This window comes from Silurus meridionalis, chromosome 25 (genome assembly GCF_014805685.1).
Source record: "Silurus meridionalis isolate SWU-2019-XX chromosome 25, ASM1480568v1, whole genome shotgun sequence".
NCBI lineage: Eukaryota > Metazoa > Chordata > Actinopteri > Siluriformes > Siluridae > Silurus > Silurus meridionalis.
In genome coordinates this window covers 7,924,136-7,934,579 of record NC_060908.1, presented here as the reverse complement: position 1 = coordinate 7,934,579, position 10,444 = coordinate 7,924,136, and the positions used below count along the sequence as shown (strand labels likewise).

The following is a 10,444-nucleotide window of genomic DNA, read 5'->3' as shown; positions in this document are numbered from 1 at the left end:
TCTCCTCCTTAAATGCACCCTCCGATCACTTGAACTAAGCGTCATTAACTAAGCGACTGATGCGACCCGCCGCTGAAAACGGGGAACCGGCAGCGTGAGTTTGCTCGTGCCTTGGAAATTTGCTCGTGAAACAGGGTAAAATTTTGCGAGCGAGTTTGCTCGTATCTCCGTTTCCTCGTACTATAGGTTGCTCCTACACCGAGGTTTCACTGTACTGGGGGAAAAAAAGCAGAAGACACATTTGCCCATCAAAACTTACTAACAAGTCTTTGAATTTTAATTTAGTGTTTACACTATAATGGACATTTCCACAAGCTCTGCATGACGTTGTCGAGATATGTACAGAACTCCCGGCGGACCCCTTTAGGATCGTCCTTTAGGTTGGAATGAATGAGAGGCAGCTTGTTCAATTGAGGAGCTGCACAGAGGAGGAAGGAAATTTTTTTTTACAGATTTCTCACATTGATGCCATTGCAATAATGGATAAATATGTGATCTGATTAATTTTCTATGTTACCTAATTGAGGGCGTGACATATCCGCTCCACTACCAGGCTTGTGGTGTGCTATGAGCAGACACTGTCCTGCCTGTAGGCTTCGAGAGGAGATACATGTCGAGTGCCAGGTCTCTACTTCCTTAAGGTGACTTGGAATGTCAGGGTTAAATACAATGACTACTCCATTAGAGTCTTTCATTAAAGCTAGGCAGCATGCTTCAAACCTATAAAGAGGAGAGAAATAAGATCAAAAACAGATCCAAACCAAACTTATTAACTAAATACTACTTGCAACCTAAGATTACACTATATAGACCAATATTTGGGGACGACGACTTCTTTCGGCTGCTCGCATTAGGGGTTGCCACACCGGATCATCCGTCTGCATACCACCCTGTCCTCTAGATCTGCCTCTTTCACACCAACTACCTGCATGTCTTCCCTCACCACATCCATGAACCTCCTCCTTGGCCTTCCTCTTTTCCTCCTACCTAGTGGCTCCATCCTCAGCATTCTTCTACCAATATAATTCATGTCCCTCCTCTGCACATGTCCAAACCATCTCAATCTCACCTCCCTCACCTTGTCACCAAAACATCCTACATGCGCTGTCCCTCTAATAAACTCATTTCTAATCTTGTCCATCCTCGTCACTCCCAACAAAAACCTCAACATCTTCAGCTCTGCTACCTCCAGCTCCATCTCCTGTCTTTTACTCAATGCCCCTGTCTCTAATCCACACAACATCGCAGGTCTCACCACAGTCCTATAAACTTTCCCTTTCATTCTTGCAGATACCCTACTATCACAAATCACTCCTGTCACTCTTCTCCACCCACTCCACCCTGCCTGCACTCTTTTTTTTAACACACTCTCCATTACTTTGCACTGTTGACCCCAGGTACCTGAACTTCTCCAGCTCTTCTCCTTGCAACCGTATCACTCCACTGCCCTCCCTCTCATTCACACACATGTACTCTGTCTTACTCCTACTGACATTTATTCCCCTTCTCTCCAGCGCATGCCTCCACCTCTCCAGGCTCTTCTTAACCTGCTCACTACTCTCACAACAAATCACAATATAATTCGCAAACATCATAGTCCAGGGAGACTCCTGTCTGTCCTTGTCCGTCAAATCTGTCTATCACCACTGCAAACAGGAAAGGGCTCAGGGCCGATCCTTGATGCAGTCAAACTTTCACCCTGAACCATTCTGTCGTACCTACGGCACACTTCACTGCCGTCACACTGTCCTCATGCATGTCCTGCACCACCCTCACATACTTCTCTGACACACCTGACTTCCTCATACAATACCACAAATCCTCTCATGGCACTCTGTCATACACTTTCTCAAAATTCACAAATACAAAATGCAATTCCTTCTGTCCTTCTCTATACTTCTCAATCAACATCCTCAAAGCAAATAATGCGTCTGTGGTGAACTTCCTCGGCATGAAACCACACTGTTGCTCACAGATGGTCACCTCTTCTCTCAGCCTGGCTTCCACTACACTTTCCCATAACTTCATGGTGTGACTGATCAACTTAATTCCCCTGTAGGTCCTGCAGGTCTGCACATCTCCCTTATGCTTAAAGATCGGTACCAGCACACTCCTCCATTCCTCAGGCATCTTCTCACCTTCCAAAATCCTGTTAAACAATCTGGTTAAAAACTCCACTGCCATCTCTCCTAAACATCTCCACGCTTCTACCGGTATGTCATCTGGTCCAACCGACTTTCCATTCTTCATCCTCTTAATTGCTGCTCTTACTTCCTCCTTACTAATCCTATCTACATCCTGCTTCACCAACTCCACATCATCCAACCTTCTCTCTCTCTGATTTTCCTCATTCATCAGCTCTCAAAATACTTCCTTCACCTTCTTAACACACTCTCCTCACTAGTCAACACATTTCCCTCTCCATCCTTTATTGCTCTAACTTGCAGAACATCCTTCCCAGCTCGGTCCCTCTGCCTGGCCAATCGGTATAAATCCTCATATGCCTTTTCTTTGGCTTTCGCCACATCCCTTTGTACCTGCTGCCGCATCTCCTTGTAATCCTCCTTGTAAGTCTACTTTTCTCATCACTCTGTCTATCCCACTTCTGTTTTGCCAACCTCTTTCTCCTTATGCTCTCCTGCACTTCCTCATTCCACCACCATGTCTCCTTGTCTTGCTTTCTATTTCTAGATGTCACACCAAGTACTTTTCTAGCTGCCTCCCTCATCACTTCTGCAGTAGTTGCCCAATCATCCAGCACCTCTTCACCACCACCAAGCCCCTGTCTGACCTCTTCCCTGAACCTCACACTACACTCGTCATCCTTCAGTTTCCACCATCTTATTATTCTTTCAGTCCTCACTCTCCATCTCAAATCAAATCAAATCAAATTTTTTATTCATCACATACACATACATACAGGGTACGACATGCAGTGAAATGCTTTATACGACGGTCCGGCAAGAGGGGAATAGGGTGGGGAGAAAGAAAAAAAAGCAGATAAATAAAGTATAAAAATTATATAAAATAAAATATAAGGTATAAAGGATATATAAAGATATGTATGTAAACAAAGAGAAAAATGTATATACAAAGAAAATCCTTATGGCAGTAGACAGTGAAACAGTAAACAATGTGTACCAAAGTGTAAACAATAGACCATTTTAGTGGTGGGTTGTCCATAAAGTGTCTGTGTGCAGTATGGTGTGGTGTAAAGTGTCCATAAAGTGTCCGTGTGCGGTATGGTGTGGCGTCTGTCCTGCATGGTGCTGTTCCCAAACCAGGAAGTGATGCTACCCATCAGAACGCTCTCAATGGTGCAGGTGTAGAAAGTCTTAAGCACCTGAGAGGGTAGTTTAAAGTCCCTTAAGCGTCTCAGATGCCGGGCCTTCTTCACCAGGGTGTTAGTGTGACAGGACCAAGACAGATCCTGTGTGATGTGAACACCCAAGTACCAGAAACTGTCCACTCTTACCACTGGAGTCCCGCAGATGTTTAGCGGTTGGTATGACCGCTCCCGCTTTGTGCTGAAGTCCACGATCAACTCCTTAGTTTTGCTGACGTTCAGGAGAAGGTTGTTCTCCTGGCACCATCTCTCCAGGTTTTTAACCTCCTGTAGGTAGGCTGTCTCGTCGTTGTTGTTGATCAGGCCCACCACAACAGTGTCGTCAGCAAACTTGATGATGGTGGTGGAGTTGGAAGTGGCCACACAGTCATATGTGTACAGTGAGTACAGCAGGGGGCTCAGAACACAACTCTGGGGATCTCCAGTGCTGAGGGTGAGGGTGGATGAGGTGTGTTTTCCCACCCGTACAGCTTGTGGTCTGTCAATCAGGAAGTTAGAGATCCATTGACACAGGGACAGAGTCCCAGGACCTCCAACTTAGAGGTGAGTGTGGAGGGAATTATGGTGTTAAACGCTGGACTGTAGTCCACGAACAACATCTTTGCATAATTCCCGTTTCTTTGGTCCAGGTGGCTCATCGTGGTGTGGAGGAGATGAGCAATGGCGTCCTCAGTAGAGCGGTTCTGACGGTACGCAAACTGTAATGGGTCCAGTGTGTCTGGTAGTGATGCAGTGATGAAGTCTCTGACCAGTCTCTCGAAGCACTTCATCACTACTGAGGTCAAAGCTACAGAGCGGTAGTCATTGAGGCAGGCGGGCTGGGGTTTCTTTGGGACAGGAACAATGGTGGACTGTTTAAAACATGAGGGGACAACAGACTGTTCCAGTGAGAGGTTGAATATCTCGGTGAACACCGGTGCTAGCTGGTTAGCGCAGGCTTTCAGAACCCGACCTGTGATGCCATCTGGTCCTGCTGCCTTTCTGGTATTCACTCTCTTGAATGCCCTTCTCACGTCATGCTCTGAGATGGTGAACGTGTTTACCTCTCTGGCTCTCTCGGCGTGCACGCTGGTTGTGCCGCTAGCGCCGCTAGCATGGTTAGCTGCAGCCTCGAAACAAGCGTAAAATGTGTTTAGCTCGTCTGCCAGAGAAGCGTCCGCATTCACCATTCTAGAGGATGGTGTTTTATAGTCCCTTATTGTCCTTAGTCCCTGCCACAGGCTCCTAGAGCCACCATGTTGAAACTGTGACTCTAGTTTCCTCCCGTAGCGCCGCTTTGCATCCCTCACCGCTCTGCAAACACTGTAAGACGCAGCCTTGTACTCTTCCATGTCCCCGGTGGCGAGCCCCGTGTTGTAGGCAGCGGAGCGGGATCTCAGAGCGTCGCGGATGGTTTTATCCACCCACGGCTTCTGGTTGGGAAACGTTCTGATGGTGGTTTTCTGCACCGTATCATCCGCTAGTTTCCCGATGAATCCCACAACCGCTTCCGTAAACATGTTGACGTCATCAGAACTGCGCCGGAACATGTCCCAGTCTGCGTCATGCAGAGCGGGCACCGATTGGTCAGTCCAGCGCGCGACCTCCCTCTGAACTGGAGCTTCCTGTTTTAGCCTTTGTTTGTAAGCAGGCATGAGGAAGATGGCGGCATGGTCCGATTTCCCAAACGGTGGACGTGGTTGTGCCTGGTAGCTGTTCTTGAATGTTGTATAGCAGTGGTCCAATGTTCTTTCGCCCCTGGTGGGGCAGGTGATGTGCTGATGAAAGTTCGGAAGTGCGCGCTTGAAGTGCACTGTTGAAATCTCCGACCACAATGAGTGCAGCGTCCCGATGCTATATTTGGTGTTGCGTTAGTGACTCATGTAAGTCCCATACTGCATTGTCTGTGTCCGCTTGAGGTGGAATATAAACGGCACTGACTATGACCAAACTGAATTCCCGAGGTAGATAAAAGGGCCGACATTTGATGGTCAGTAGTTCCAGGTTTGGTGTGCAGGAGCGTGAAAGAGGAACAATGCTCGCGCTGTCGCACCAGTGGTTGTTCACCATCAGACACACTCCACCTCCTCTTGACTTCCCCGACTCCAGTGTTCTGTCCATGCGGTAAACCGAGGAAAAACTCGGCCGGCTGGATGGCGTGGTCTGGTACCGCTGGGTTCAGCCATGTCTCGGTGAAGCAGAGAAGGTTGCAGTCCCGAATGTCTCTCTGGAACTTGACCTTTGCCCTGAGGTCGTCGAGCTTGTTTTCCAGTGACTGGACGTTGGCTAACAGGATGCTAGGTAAGGGAGCGCGGTGTGCGCGTGCCCTCAGCCTGTTCGTGACGCCGGCTCGTTTCCCTCGCGGACGCCGGTATGGGCCGCGTACTTTGTTCTCCCTCAGGATCTCGCTCGGCCAGCATGGGTCCGGGTTTAAAAATGGCGAAAGGTGAGTGCATTGTACACCAATAGATATAAGAGTGTCTCTGTCATATCTAATGATGTCCATCTTGTGTAGATGGAAGTGTAACTACTTAAGTAAAAGTACAAAATAAACAAAAAAAGAGAAAGCGTAGCCGGAGCAGTCGTGACGGCAGCCGACCTCACCGGCGCCATCTTGGCGTGTTCTTCTTTTTCGCCTCCAAAACCATCCTACAGACCACCATCCGATGCTGTCTAGCTACACGGTCCCCTGTCAACACCTTACAGTCTCCAATCTCCTTCAGGTGCATCTCCTGCATAGCACATAGTCCACCTGTGTGCACCTTCCTCCACTCTTATACGTCACCCTAAGATCCTCCTTCTTCTTAAAATAAGTGTTCACCACTGCCATTTCCATCCTTTTAGCAAAATCTACCACCATCTGCCCTTCCACATTCCTCTCCTTAAAACCATACCTACCCATCACCTCCTCATCACCTCTGTTCCCTTCACCTACCTGTCCATTAAAGTCTGCCCCAATCACCCAATCGTTCTTTCCTAGGTACACCATCTACCACTTCATCTAATTCACTCCAGAATCTTTCCTTCTCCTCCTTCTCACAGCCAACTTGTGGAGCATAGGCACTGATGACATTTATCATCATCCCTTCAACTTTCACCTCCACGATCATCACCCTATCAGAAACTCTCTTCACCTCCACTACACTCTTACTGTTCTCTTCTTTCAGAGTCACCCCTATACCATTTCTCTTTCTATCCACACCATGATAGAACAGTTTAAACCCACCTCCAATGTTCCGGGCCTTACTCCCATTTCACTTGGTGTCCTGAACACACAGCATATCTACCTTTCTCCTCTCCATCATATCAGCTATTTTTCTCCCTTTACACGTCATAGTACCAACATTTAAAGTACCAACCCGAACCTCTACTCTCATCGCTCCTTTCCCTGCTGTCTCTGTAGACATCTTCCTCCTCTCCTTCTCCTCCTTTGGCCAACAGTAGCCCAATTTCCACTGGTACCCTGTTGGCTAACGATACCTGTGGCAGTCGTTGTTAACCCGGGCCTCGACCGATCCGGTGTGTAATTCTCATTTGTGATCCGCATGTTTGATTTGGCACGTTTTACGCTGGATGCCCTTCCTAACGCAACCCTCCCCATTTACTCGGGCTTGGGACCGGCACTAAGAGTGCAATGGCTTGTGCATCCATAATGGCTGGGTTATAGACAAATATTTGGGGACACCGGACCATAAGATTTCTGTCCTTTTTAAACATCCTATTCCACATTTAGTCCCCATGTTCTATTATAATAACCTCCACTCTTTGTGGAAGTTCCACTAGATTTTTGGGTGCGCTTGTGGAGAATCGTGCTCTTTCAGCCACCAGGGTGTTAATAAAGTCAGGTACTGATGCCGGGTGAGGAGGCCTTGGGGTTCAGTCAGCGTTCCTATTTATTCCAAATATAATCAATACGGTTGAGCTCAGAGCTCTATAACAGGCTACTCAAGATTTCATACTCCAACCAATGCAAATCATATCTTCCTGAAGTTCTCAGGAGCATTATCATGCTGGAACAGGTTTGGGTCTTTTCATGTTCATGTGAAGGGAAAATTTAAAGCTACTGCATCCCAAGACATCTTATATAATTGTGCACCTCCAACATTGTGGTAACAGTATGGGAATCCACTCTTTTGAGACCAGCTCTGTTTACAATAAATTACTTTATTTATCGACTTTTACACACAATCACCTTTAAAATGGTCCCCTTGCACAATACTACCATTTGCGCTTTAGTGCCAAAATGACAACTTTTGAGCCAGATCTTCATCTTGAAGATGACTTGTGGAACTCCTCAGCTTTGACCTCAACCCCACTGACACCCAACTGCACCCCAGGTTTTTCCACTCACTAATGCTCTTGTGGCAAAATAAATAAACATCGCTATATTGTAATCACTCAACAGCAGCCTATAGGAATATATCCCTTTTATGTGTGATGGTAGGGTGTGCACAAATGTTCAGCCATATATTTAAAAAAGAAATACACATGCTTACAAAGAGGAGGTCAGTATCAAACCTGTAGTGAACATCAGTCTGATTCACAGAGCTGTCACTTTGGTATAATACAAACCTGATTCCAAAAAAGTTGGGACAATATACAAATTGTGAATAAAAAAGGAATGCAGTAATTTACAAATCTCATAAACTTATATTTTATTCACAATAGAATATAGATACCATATCAAATGTTGAAAGTGAGACATTTTGAAATGTCATGCCAATTTTGGCTCATTTTGGATTTCATAAGAGCTACACATTCCAAAAAAGTTGGGACAGCAATAAGCATAAGTTGGGACAGCAACAAGAGGCCGGAAATGTACATATAAGGAACAGCTGGAGGACCAATGTGCAACTTATTAGGTCAATTGGCAACATGATTGGGTATAAAAAGAGCCTCTCAGAGTGGCAGTGTCTCTCAGAAGTCAAGATCGGCAGAGGATCACCAATTCCCCCAATGCTGCGGCGAAAAATAGTGAAGCAACATCAGAAAGCAGTTTCTCAGAGAAAAATTGCAAAGAGTTTGAAGTTATCATCATCTACAGTGCATAATATCATCCAAATATTTAAAAAACCTGGAACAATCTCTGTGCGTAAGGGTCAAGGCCGGAAAACCATACTGGCTGCTTGTGATATTCTGGCCTTTAGACGGCATTGCATCAAATACAGGAATGCTACTGTAATGGAAATCACAACATGGGCTCAGGAATACTTCCAGAAAAATTGTCCATGAACACAATCCATCGTGCCATTCGCCGTTGCCGGCTAAAACTCTATAGGTCAGAAAAGAAGCCATATCTAAACAGGCTCATTTAAAATGGACTGTGGCAAAGTGGAAAAACTGTTCTGTGGTCAGACGAATCAAAATTTTAAATTCTTTTTGGACAACTGGGATGCCATGTCAGCTGGACTAAAGCAGACAAGGACAAGTTGTTATCAGCGCTCAGTTCAGAAGCCTGCATCTCAATGCATGTGGCATTCGCAGCTTACAGATCTGGAAATGCATCATCAATTCTGAAAGGTATATCCAAATTCTAGAACAACAAATGCTCCTATCCAGACGTCGTCTCTTTTAGGGAAGACCTTGCATTTTCTAACATGACAATGCCCGACCACATACTGCATCAATTACAACATCATGGCTGCGTAGAAGAAGGATCCAGGTACTGAAATGGACAGCCTGCAGTCCAGATCTTTCACCCATAGAAAACATTGGGCGCATCATGAAGTGAAAGATGCGACAAAGAAGACCTAAGACAGTTGAGCAACTAGAAGCCTGTATAAGACAAGAATGGGACAACATTCCTATTCCTAAACTTCAGCAACTTGTCTCCTCAGTCCCAAGACATTTGCAGACTGTTATAAAACGGGGATGCCACACAGTGGTAAACATGGCCTTGTCCCAAATTTTTTGAGATGTGTTGATTCCATGAAGTTTAAAATCAACTTATTTTTCCCGTAAAATGATTACATTTTCTCAGTTTAAACATTTTTAAACTGCCCGATCCCATCAAGTCCTACAGCTGTGTGGCGTGCACATTTTAAGATTCTCCTCCCTTCCCCTGTTATTATTTACTATTAATACTTTCGTATTAAAGTTACCATTAAAACAAATAAGTTGTAAAAATGTGTCATTTTTTATGATTATTATTTTTAGCACGAATTAGAAATATTAAAAACTTTCTTTGATTTATTACATGTATATTACACTATACAACAGTATTAAATAAGATGTATGTTTTACATTTGTGGTTAAAATTAGTGGTAACATTCATGAGACAGTTGAGGACACTTAATCAGATTGAAATAATCAGACTGGTGTGTTAGACATTATCAACCACACAGCCCCTGCTTTAGACTGTTAATTGTATATATATATATATATATATATATATATATATATATATATATATATATATATATATATATACAATTAACAGTCTAAAGCAGGGGTGTCAAACTCTGGTCCGCGGTGTAATTATATTTGGCCCGCGAGATCATATCAAATGTGTCCGTATTAGAGCTGCCCGCAAGTATATAGCGCATACACCGCTAATACTACAAATCCCAGAATGCTTTGTTAGTGCGTTGACGCGTCAGTCGAGACCGCTGAGAAACTCCGCGCTGAGTTTATCCGGTGATTTGCCGACTTTAAAGCCCAGAAATGCAGATTTGAACTGCTCAGTAATCCGTTTGTGGTTGACGTGGAAAGCGCACTAACCAACCAGCTGATTGAACTCCAGTGTAGAGACACGCTCAAGTCAAAGTATGACTCTGTGTGTGCTGCACAGTTTCCATGTTTCCTCCCCGACACACTGCACAACTCCGTGTCCAAGCTGCTCAAACACTCTCTATGATCGGCAGCACATATCTTTATGAGCATCTGTTCTCTGTGATGAAGATGAACGAAACACCAGGAGTCTCACTGATGAACATCTTCACTCAATCCTGAAGATTTCCTCAGCTCAGAGCCTAAACCCAGACATGATGCACTTGCATATCAGAAGGTATCTGGCATGAACCATGTGCATCAGAGTAAATCAGAGTGAAAAAACTGAGCTTAATTCAATGTTGTCTTTATGCATTTTTCTACTCCAAGGCATGGACTGTTAATAGCTGA

At 45.0% G+C, this 10,444-nt stretch overlaps 1 protein-coding gene across 1 annotated transcript in view; it reads left to right on the top strand.

Moving 5' to 3' along the window:
- Positions 1-10,052: 10,052 nt before the first annotated feature.
- The window catches only part of LOC124379065 (ATP-binding cassette sub-family G member 4-like), a 28,121-nt gene continuing 27,729 nt past the window's right edge, over positions 10,053-10,444 (top strand). The window contains exon 1 of the mRNA XM_046839116.1: positions 10,053-10,331. The gene's annotated coding sequence lies outside the window, so the exon portion shown is untranslated. The remainder of the gene's footprint in view (positions 10,332-10,444) is intronic.